Here is an 11,660-nt window from a genome sequence, read left to right as displayed (position 1 = left end):
GCCTATTAACCCCCCTCCCGCCCCACACGCGCTGTCTGGGCTCCCTCGCTTGGCCGGGCCCTGGTGTGAGTTCTAGCCTCCGCGGAAGCCGCTGGCCCTGGGGCTCGCTGCCTCCCCCCTTGATGGCAGGGCGGCGTTCCGGAGCTGTCCCTCAGCGCCAGCGCCCGGCCGGCCGGTCTCCCCTCCGTGCGGGGAGACTGTCTGCACCCCTCAGCCACGCTCTTTAATTTCCCCAGCAGAGCAGTAGTGGGGCATAACGGCTATGCTGTCATGAAGCAATATTTTAGCAGGTGTCTCCCTTAATTCTGGTGAGTGTCATTTTGTGGTCAGCAGCAAAGAATCCTGTGGCACCTTATAGACTAACAGACGTTTTGCAGCATGAGCTTTGTCAGTTTCATGAGAGACCAGGTGAAGAAAAACTAGCCGTGCTTTAGAAAGAACTATCTGTGGAGGGGTCTCTGTAACATAAACTACCCCATACCCGTGTCTGGTGGCGTGAGGGGTGTCTGAGTAGAGGTAAGGCCTAGCTGCTATTCAGTTTTCCTGATACGGTTTTAGGAAACCCCTCTTCCTCAGAGAGCTGATACCATGTAGCTCTTGCCCTCAGAGAGGAAAATTTGTTTCTGGTTGGGAGCAGTGATGCAACCACTAACATAGACAAGGCTGAAGTGTTTTTACCACTGGCTTTTCCTGGCACTGTAATTAAAGCATCGGAGCCCAGTCTACCCCAGCACTTATACCAATGGAAGTAAAGCATGGCTGACTCACTGCTGGACAATGGGTACAGTAGAACCTCAGAGTTACAGACACCTCGGGAATGGAGGTTGTCCGTAACTCTGAACAAAATAAAGCTCCGGCTCCAGCAGTTCACACTCTGGGCCAGGTTCCAGAGGCAGCTACCTTGCAGACAGCTTCTTTCTGGACAAGCTTGTCCCCCTCCCCACTAAGGGGTGGTGGTGGTGAAAACAGTGCCCCCTCCCAGTGGGGTGTATGTGTGAAAACAGCACCAGTGACCCCACCCCCAACCCCCAGCCAGGAGAGGGTTGCGTGTGAAAACAGCACCAATGTCTTACAGGAACGCAGTGCAGGGCTCACAGCTTTGCCTGAGAATCTCAGCATCTTCAACTCCTAGCTGTAAGTGGGGGCCCAGTGTGTGTGGGTGTGGATAGGCAGCCCAGATGTGCCTACCCTTAAGATGCAATACAGGCACCGTACATATTTGCTTTTTTGGGGGGTCTCCATTGCTGCCTGATTGATTACTTCTGGTTTCACATGGTGTCCTGTTCACCAGTCAGTCTGTAATTCTGGCGTTTATATTTTTGAGGTTCTACTGTAATAATTTTCCAAGTGTAGACATGGCCAAGTTGGAAAAGTGAACTTTTTCAGAGACTGTTAGTCTCTAATAAATCCAAAAGGCCCTGATACAGATGTTCAGTCAGTCCCCCACCTGCCCATGCTGCCTAGTCTCCCTCATCCCATGGAGGCAATCAGAAGGTCACACTGAACCCACAATTCTCACATGGCAATGCCAGGAGGTGTCCCAGAGTCCCTTTGCTCCCCAGCCAATTTAATATTTTAGTAAGGGGTATAAGGAATAATGACCCAACAGCTGTGCAGTATTTAGCTGCAATTCTTTTGTGTTATTCTCAGGTAATGGTGGGTGGTTTGTTAATGTCATCAGAAAGCCCACAAGGGACTGCAGCAAAAGTAACTGTAGGAGAAGGCTTGCTGAAAGAGGTGAATCTTGCATTACACTTTAAAGATGGCAACTCTTGGACTCAGTCTTGTCTCCAGTAGTTGTGGATTCCCAGCTAAAGTCCCTCCAGTAGGAATAGCCTGTCCCCAGTATTTGCATGTACAAATCTGGACTCCATTGGCTTGAGTATCTTTATAGAATGCAACTGCTGTGACGCAGTGCAAAACAAAAGCCGTTCTTTCTGTGACAGTATCCCACTATTGGATATGACGACAAGATAGAGTACAACAGATGGGTGTGATGTGCTTATGTTAGTCTGTCTTACCTAGCTGGAAGGCAGCTGGTTATAGTTTCTGAATTGCCTTCAGGATTAGCCCAAAGTAATCGCAATAATTCAGCCTAGGAGTGATAAAAGTGTGATTCACTGGCCTAGTGTGTGATCTTGTCTCACTCTAGCAGCTGGCCCTAGCAAGAATAAGGCCCTGCCACGTACCACTTCACTTAGAGGAGTGTTTGCTATCAGTAAGCTCTCATTCAAGCACTCCTTTTCGGTGCTGAATGTCCCAGGTTTGATTCCTGCTTACGAATGTTATTTATGCTATATATCAAAAGCATAGCTCCCTGTGGTCAAGTCTGTACCTGAGAAGAAAGGGCAAAGTCAAAAGCTGGGAAAAAGCATTTCTGATCAGTGCTACAGTTTGATTCTCCATGAACATGAATAAGTCTTATCAGGGCCAAAGTTAGAAAACATGAGGGCACTGTAGCCTCTCTCTTGATCGTCTGTCTCCTAGCATCTTAAGACTGCGCACTGAAGGACTAAGGAAGTGAAAGCCATCAGTGAAAAGGAAGATTAATTATAACCTCATGGAATCTATGTAAGGAGAGAACAAAGCCACATCAATGCAATGGAAGAGCGGGGAAGTTGATAGCAATAAATAAAAATCAGAAGATACCAATTTTCTACAATTCTTAAGGGAAGCAAAAGGACAAACGTAGAAGAAACATATGGCCAGCAAAGTTAAAGACAATAAGAAGGCATTCTGAAAGTGTATTAGGAACAAAAAGAATCCTAACAATGGTACTGGTCCATTACTAAATGGAAATGGTAGAACTGTTAGTAATAATGCAGAAAAAGCAGAAATAGTAAATAAATATTTGTTTTGTAGTTAGCAAAAAACAGATTATGTAATCATATCATACAGTGATAATGAAAGTCCGTTGCAATAGCAACTCAGGAGGATGTTAACAGAAGCTGTTAAAATGAGACTTTTTAAATCTGCAGGTTTAGATAACTTACATCCAGAAGTTTTGAAAGAGCTGGCTGATGAGCTTGTTGGACCATTAATGTTGATTTTCAATATGTCTTGGAACAATAGGAAAGTTCCAGAGGACTAGAAGAATGCTAGTGTTGTGCCAATTTATAAAAAGAGCAAATGGGATGACCAGGGTAATTATAAGCCTGACATTGCTCACAGGAAGAATAATGAAACAGCTGATATAGGATTGAATTAATAATTACAGAAGGGTAGGTAGTTTATGGAAAACAGATCCTGTCAAATTAACTTGATAACATTTTTTTTAAATACAATTACAAGTTTTGTTGATAAGGATAATAGCATTGATGAAATATACTTCCACTTCTGGAAGGCATCTGACATGGTGCCGCAAGACATTTTGATTAAAAAACTAGAATGATATAAAGTTGACATGGCACACATTAGTTAGATTAAAAACTGGCTAACTGATAGGTGTCAAAATGTAATGGTAAATGAGGAATCATCATTGAGTAGGTGTATTTCTAAGTAACAAGTTTTTGGTCCTTTGCTATTAAACATTTTTATTAATGATCTGGAAGGAAATATAAAATCATCACTGTAAAGTTCGCAGATGACACACAAATTGATAATGAACATAAGAACGGCCATACCAGGTCAGACCAAAGGTCCATCTAGCCCAGTATCTGTCTACCGGCAGTAGCCAATGCCAGGTGCCCCAGAGAGAGTGAACCTAACAGGCAATGATCAAGTGATCTCTCTCCTGCCATCCATCTCCACCCTCTGACAAACAGAGGCTATGGGCACCATTCCTTACCCATCCTGGCTAATAGCCATTAATGGACTTAACCACCATAAATTTATCCAGTTCCCTTTTAAACCCTGTTATAGTCCTAGCCTTCACAACCTCCTCAGGTAGGGAGTTCCACAAGTTGATTGTGCGCTGCATGAAGAAGAACTTCCTTTTATTTGTTTTAAACCTGCTGCCTATTAATTTCATTTGGTGACCCTAGTTCTTGTATTATGGGAATAAGTAAATAACTTTTCCTTATCCACTTTTCTCAACATCACTCATGATTTTATATACCTCTATCATATATATTTATATATACACCTCTATCATGTCCCTCCTTAGTCTCCTCTTTTCCAAGCTGAAGAGACCTAGCCTCTTTAATCTTCCCTCATATGGGACCCTCTCCAAACCCCTAATCATTTTAGTTGACCTTTTCTGAACCTTTTCTAGAGCTAGAATATCTTTTTTGAGGTGAGGAGACCACATCTGTACACAGTATTCGAGATGTGGGCGTACCATGGATTTATATAAGGGCAATAATATATTCTCAGTCTTATTCTCTATCCCCTTTTTAATGATTCCTAACATCCTGTTTGCTTTTTTGACCGCCTCTGCACACTGCGTGGACATCTTCAGAGAACTATCCACGATGACTCCAAGATCTTTTTCCTGACTCGTTGTAGCTAAATTAGCCCCCATCATATTGAAGAGGACAGGTCCCTGTTAAAGAGCAATCTGCATTGCTTGGTAAGCTGGACATAAGCATAGAATAGTTGTGTTATTTTGACCAAACAAACATATCTAAGAACACAGAACGTTGGCTATACTTACCGACTGAGGGACTCCATCCCGGGAAGCAGTGTCTCTGACTAACAGCTGGGGATCATGATGGATAACCATGTGAAAGTGAACTCCCAATGCGATGCAGTTGCCAAAACGGCTAATGCAATCCTTGGATGTATAAGTGGGAATCTTTAGTAGGGAGGTTATATCAGCTCCATATTTGGCACTGGTGTGACTCCTACTAGACTAGTGTGTCCAGTTCTGCTGTGCACAATTGAAGAAGGATGTTGCTGAACTGGAAGGAGTTTGGAGAAGAGCAGTGAGAACGATTAAAGAATCGGAAAACAGGCCTGCCGGTAAAAGACTCAGCCCCCAAGTGCCGAGGCAGGGGACGGACAATTTGCTAGGGGGCTGTTCAGTCACGCAAAGGGGCAGTGAGCGCCGCTGCCTGGACGCTGACAAGCTCAGACTGCAGCGAAGCGGCGTGTCCGGAACCGCTGAGCGCGAGCCCGCGGGAGACGCCTCGCCGGCCGGGGCTCACGCGCCACTGGCTCTGCCGCCCCGCGGGCGGGCGGGGGGCGGATCGCAGCGGGTCCTCCCGGCTGCGCCCGGGGAGTCAGCAGCCCTGGCCGGGGCGGGGGCAGGGCCCGGGCGGGTAACAGGCCGCGTCTCGGTCCCGGGGGCGGGCCGGGCTCCCGCCGCGGTCACGTTACCGTCTCCGGATCCCTGCCCCCCCCCGCCCCGCGCCGGCGGAAATGACGTCCTGCTGGACGCCAGCACTTCCGGTGCGCAGGCAGTAGCGGCCCGGCAGGAGGAGCCCGGGGGGAAGCGGAGCCCCCCCCCGCCCGGTGGTCCCCCCCCCCCCGCGGCCTGGCCCGCCCCGCCCCGCCCCTGGGCCCCGCTCTCCGCGCAGCCCCGGTAAGTCGGGGGGAAGCCGGGCCTTGGTTCCGCCGGGACAGCGCCGGGGAGACGGGCAGCGCGCCGGGCTGCTCCTCCCGGCTGGGGGGGCAGGGCCTGGGCCGGGTCCCAGCGCCCCGCGCCGCCCTCCGAGCCCGGCGCTGCTCCCCCCCCGCCCGGCCGCGGGCTGCCCCCTCCCCCCGAGACTGCTCCCCCCCCCGCCCGGCCGCGGGGTGCCCCCTCCCCCCGAGACTGCTCCCCCCCCGCCCGGCCGCGGGGTGCCCCCTCCCCCCCAGACTGCTTCCCCCCCCCCCGCCCGGCCGCGGGCTGCCCCCTCCCCCCGAGACGGGTCCCCCCCCCGCCCGGCCGCGGGGTGCCCCCCCCCCCAGAGACTGCTTCCCCCCCCCCCCCCGGCCCCGGGGTGCCCCCTCCCCCAGAGACTGCTTCCCCCCCCCGCCCGGCCGCGGGGGGCCCCCTCCCCCCGAGACTGCTTCCCCCCCCCCCGCCCGGCCGCGGGCTGCCCCCTCCCCCAGAGACTGCTTCCCCCCCCCCCCCCCCCCGCGGGGTGCCCCCCCCCCCCGAGTATGCTTCCCCCCCCGCGACCGGCGGTGGGCTGCCCCCTCCGCCCGTGACTCGTCCCCCCCCGCCCGGCCGCGGGCTGCCCCCTCCCCCCTAGACTGCTCCCCCCCCGCCCGGCCGCGGGCTGCCCCCTCCCCCCGAGACTGCTCCCCCCCCGCCCGGCCGGGGGGTGCCCCCTCCCCCAGAGACTGCTCCCCCGGCCGGGGGAGCTGTGAGGTGCCCCCCCAGAGACTGCTCCCCTCCCCCCGCCCGTGGGGTGCCCCCCCAGAGACTGCTCCCCCCCCGCCTGCCTGTGTGGTGCCCCCTCCCCAGAGACTGCTCCCCCCAGCCTAGCTGTGGAAACGGGGGGTGGCTGTGTGGTGCCCCCCTTTTTGGGAGCTGCTTCCACCTCCTTGAGCCTGGCTGTGCAATGGGGGTGGGAGGCTGGGCAGTGCCCCCTTCCTTGGGGACTGCTTCTGCCCAGAACCTGTGCTCAGGATGGGGGTGCGCTGTGTGATGTTCCCCTTCTTGGGAGCTAGGTCCCCATCCCCAGAGCCAAATTTTGGTGGGTAAAGCTACTACTGGTGGCGGGGAGCCCCCACCCCCTGTCTTTACCTGGCCCTTCCCAGCCATTTTCTCATGGGGAGACCTCATTCTCCCTGAGTGTTAGCCTCGGTGATGGGATGGGCTCCCAGTTGACTGAGTCATTCTAACCTGTGGGAGTAGGTACCTACCCTGTATCATCCCAGCCTGCATATGCTGTGGTTGGGACCTATTAATATCAACCAGCTGCTGTCAGAGCACCAAAAACCTTTCTTGCCCTTCTCCCTCAAGGGATGTTTGGTACGTGTCTCTTTGTGTAGGGGTCCTGGTGGTGGTGGGACAATGGGAATATAGCCTTCTCCCCCCTGTGTGCTAGATGGTAGTGGTACTCCAAGGGACAGAGTGAGGAGCACAATACACTGATTCTTAAGAAAAGCTTTAATGGGACTCTCAGATAACATTGTGGGCTGTGTACCATTATATAGGGTAACTTGAAAATGGGCAGACTTTAAGTGCAACTTACTATAGGCTTTTGGTGCATCTCTGTTGTAGTGCTGTTAAATGAAATTAGGGCTGAAAGGATTCCGTTTAATTTGATAATGATTTCTGTCCTCCACATGTGGCACTCTAACTTCAGCAGGCATGCTGAAGGGGAATCCTTTCCCGCGGTTGTGACAGGAGTGGCATACTCTTGGCCTACTGCCTGGCTGCTATCTGCTTGATATAAGTGTTTGAGTCCATGACAGGTTCAGAATCTGCAAAATGCAAGTCTTTTTTTTTTTTTAAAGTTTGACATCCTTGAGTAGAAAATCTAATGAAAGTGAACTGATGTATGACTGTCTTAGTTTGAAATGGCTTTAAGAGGTGTGAATTCCCAAATCTATATCAGGTCCAGTGTCAAATCACTCAGACATATTATTATGTTCTTGATTTGTACATGCAGGTGCTGCAGTTGTAAATGCAAATAGGGAAGTTGCATAGGCAAATGTCCCAGAAGGACAGAAATATCACCACTCCTAAAAGCCTTGCATTCTCCCCTGAGTGGAACACAACTGTTTAGTTATTACATAAGGCCCTTATTCTACTCCCAAAACATCCCACGGCATCAGTGCGAACCCCTGTATATTGAAGGAGTAAACGGATCATAATTTAAATGTAGCTCATCTTTCTCCACAGGATGAGCATGACTCCTTGGGTAGGATTGAAGGCTTTCCTAACTAGTAATGTATGTCTGTCCTGAGTGATCTATGAGATCTGCTAGATTAAACTGGCATAACCATTAGATTCTTGAAGACTTTGTATGGGTGATTATTAAGGACTACCCTCAGGTGGTTCTAGATTCCTGGAGACTAGCATATCTTTTAGACAAATGTGCATCACTCAAACAGAAGGTACAGGCTCTATGTAAGAATTACTGAGTGAGGTTCTATGGCTTGCGTTGTTGCAGGGGATCAGATTATCATAATGGTCCCTTCTGGCCTTAATCTGTGACTAATCTTTTCGTGGAGAGGCTCAAAACAAGTGTGTGTGTGTGTGTTTAAAAAAATACTCTCACACATACACAAGTATAAATTTGCTTTGGACTTCGCAAAAGCAGAACTCAGCATTGATTATGAAATATAGTAGTGAGGAATCTTTGTTTGGAGAGCCCACAGTGGAAACCCAACAAGAGAGACATTAGCTGCATTTAAAACATACTTACCAAATACATCAGCTTTTCCAGATATTTTCCTTAGAAGCCCATTTGTCTCCTTCCCTTAATTTCTAAGTGTTTCCATTTGGGGAAGCCTGAGGACTCTTTTGTACCTAAGGGGTTTCATATGGCATTAGAAGACCCTGCTTTTAGAATCTGTTATATGGATGATTTCTCAATGATGTAACTTAATTACTTGGATTTGGTGTCTTTCATCTGGCAGAAAAGGTGAATATTTGTTTATGGCAACTTGACTAACGTGTTTTATTGGTGTTTCTATAGTGCTCATCACTATAGTATCAATGTTGTGGTATAGGAACATCATTCGCTGAAGACTATTACTCAGTTCCGTGTAATTTGGCAAAATAAAGTTATACCAAAACCTAAATGTTCTCTCCATAATCCCGACCCTCCACTCCTTTGGTTTTAGAGGAAACTGAATGATATAAAAAAAAATGTGGATGTGACACATTGCAGATAAGTCAAGAAATCATGAGGTATGTTATGGGTATGGAGAACAGAATTCAGCAGGCTAATGTGACTAACTTCCAACTCTCATCCTCTCCTATAGGAGGAGGTTTAAATCTGCTGAAATGACTGCAGTGCCTCAGGTTAATTATACATTAAGTTGGCTCCTGAATGACTTAGAGCACCTAACAACTGTGTTTAAATCAGGAAACAAAGAGTGGGGGAAATAATGAAGTGCTGTGGTTGAGGTTGTCCATGCACTAAAGTCAGGAAATTCAGAGTTCTGGTTCCCACAGCAACAGTAACTTGCCAAATTGCACATATATATTAAAAGATTAAAGTTAACAACAAACAGATCTGAACCATTTTAGATCTGGTTTTGGTGAGTAACGAGGACCTTGTTGAGGAAATAGTTGTAGGGGACAACCTTGGCTCGAGTGATCATGAGCTAATTCGTTTCAAAATAAATGAGAGGATAATATTGCATCTGAGACTAGGGTTTACGATTTCAAAAGGGCTAACTTTACTAAACTAAGGCGACTAGTTAGGGAAGTGGACTGGACTAACATATTTAGGGATCTAAAGGCGGATGACACCTGGGGTTACTTCAGGTTGAAGTTGCAGGAGATGTCAGAGGCATGTATCCCGAGAAAGGGAAAACGGCTCGTAGGTAGCAGTTTTAGACCGAGCTGGATGAGCAAGCGTCTCAGAGGGGGTCATTAAGAAAAAACAGAAAGCGTACCAGGAGTGGAAAATGGGAGGGATCAGCAAAGAAACCTACCTTATTGAGGTCAGAGGGTGTAGGGAAGCAGTGAGAAAGGCAAAGCGATGGGTGGAGATGGACCTAGCGAAGGGGATTAAAACCAATAGCAAAAGGTTTTTTAGCCATATAAATAGGAAGAAAACCAAGAAAGAAGAAGTGGGACCGCTTAAAACTTTAAACGGAGTGGAGATTAGGGATAATCTTGGAATGGCACAATATCTGAACGAATATTTTGCCTCGGTCTTCAATGAGGCTAATGAAGGGCTAAGGAATAGTGATAGAGGGACCGATGGGAATGAGGATATGGGGGTAGACATTACGCTATCGGAGGTGGAAGCCAAACAGCTTAACGGAAGTAAATCGGGGGGCCCGGATAATCTTCATCCTAGAATATTAAGGGAATTAGCGAGTGATATTGCTAGCCCGTTAGCGATGATTTTTAATAAATCTCTAAATTCGGGGATTGTACCGTTTGACTGGAGATTAGCTAATGTAGTTCCTATATTCAAGAAGGGGAAAAAAAGTGACCCGGGTAACTACAGGCCTGTTAGTTTAACATCTGTAGTATGCAAAGTCATGGAAAAATTTTTAAAAGAGAGAGTGGTTACGGAGCAGGAGGCCGATGGCAACTGGGATAGTTTACAGCATGGATTTACGAAAGGTAGATCGTGCCAAACCAACCTGATCTCCTTCTTTGAGAAAGTAACAGATTTTTTAGACAAGGGAAATGCAGTGGATCCAATATATCTGGATTTCAGTAAGGCGTTTGATACGGTACCGCATGAGGAATTACTGGTTAAATTGGAAAAGATGGGGATTGAAATGAAAATCCAGAGGTGGATAAGGAGCTGGTTAAAGGGGAGACTACAGAGGGTAGTATTGAAGGGGGAACTGTCGGGTTGGAAGGGGGTTACCAGTGGAGTTCCTCAAGGTTCGGTTTTGGGTCCGATTTTATTCAATCTATTTATTGCTGACCTGGGAACCAAGAGTAGGAGTGGGCTGATAAAGTTTGCGGACGACACCAAGTTGGGAGGTATTGCAAATTCGGAAAAGGATCGGGATATCCTCCAGGGAGATTTGGATGACCTTGTAAACTGGAGTATTAGTAACAGGATGAAATTCAATAGTGAGAAGTGTAAGGTTATGCATTTAGGGATGACTAACAAGAATTTTAGTTATAAGCTAGGGACGCACCAGTTGCAAGAAACGGAGGAGGAGAAGGACCTAGGAGTCCTGGTTGATCGTAGGATGACTATGAGCAGGCAATGTGATGTGGCCGTTAAAAAAGCAAATGCGGTCTTGGGATGCATTAGGCGAGGTATTTCTAGTAGGGATAAGGAGGTGCTAGTCCCGTTATATAAGGCGTTGGTGAGACCTCATCTAGAGTATTGTGTGCAGTTTTGGTCTCCCATGTTTAAGAAGGATGAATTCAAACTGGAACGGGTACAAAGAAGGGCCACTAGAATGATCCGAGGAATGGAAGGCCTGTCGTATGAAAGGAGACTTGAGGAGCTCGGTTTGTTTTCCCTAACCAAAAGAAGGATAAGAGGAGATATGATTGCACTCTTTAAATATATCAGAGGGATAAATACCAGGGAAGGAGAGGAATTATTTCAGCTCAGTGCTAATGTGGACACAAGGACAAACGGATATAAATTGTCAGTCAGGAAATTTAGGCTTGAAATTAGACGAAGGTGTCTAACTATCAGGGGAGTGCAATACTGGAACAGCCTACCGAGGGAAACAGTGGGGGCGAAGGACCTCCATGACTTTAAGATTAAGCTAGATAAGTTTATGGAGGAGATGGTATGATAGGATACCGGGCTTAGTCAATAGGTTAAGTAAGTGCCACACTGGTAAATAGTACAATGGGTCAATGATATGATATTCTTAACCTTTTTCCAGAGGGTATGGCTGGAGAGTCTTGCCCGCATGCTCGGGGTTCAGCTGACCGCCATATTTGGGGTCGGGAAGGAATTTTCCTCCAGGGTAGATTGGCTGTGGCCCTGGAGGTTTTTCGCCTTCCTCCGAAGCATGGGGCAGGGGTCGCTTGCTAAAGGAGTGGGGGGATCGGCTTATGTGGCCTGCATCTTGCAGGAGGTCAGACTAGATGATCATAATGGTCCCTTCTGATCTTGAATTCTATGATTCTATGAACAGCAATTCAACATACCACATATATGCAAGGGCCC

General features: G+C 48.3%; 1 protein-coding gene across 2 annotated transcripts in view; it reads left to right on the top strand.

Annotated features, from left to right (window-relative positions):
• Positions 1–4,781: 4,781 nt before the first annotated feature.
• ARIH2 (ariadne RBR E3 ubiquitin protein ligase 2) overlaps positions 4,782–11,660 on the top strand; it is a 53,123-nt gene continuing 46,244 nt past the window's right edge. The window contains exon 1 of one of the 2 annotated variants that reach the window (XM_045024347.1): positions 4,782–4,902. The gene's annotated coding sequence lies outside the window, so the exon portion shown is untranslated. Of the gene's footprint in view, positions 4,903–5,386; positions 5,465–11,660 lie in introns of those variants that run through there. The other variant, XM_045024345.1, reaches the window with a different exon arrangement.

This window comes from Mauremys mutica, chromosome 7, assembly GCF_020497125.1.
Source record: "Mauremys mutica isolate MM-2020 ecotype Southern chromosome 7, ASM2049712v1, whole genome shotgun sequence".
In the NCBI taxonomy this organism is placed as follows: Eukaryota; Metazoa; Chordata; order Testudines; family Geoemydidae; genus Mauremys; species Mauremys mutica.
The sequence above is the reverse complement of the archived record's forward strand: the minus strand, read 5'-3'. Positions and strand labels throughout refer to the sequence as shown.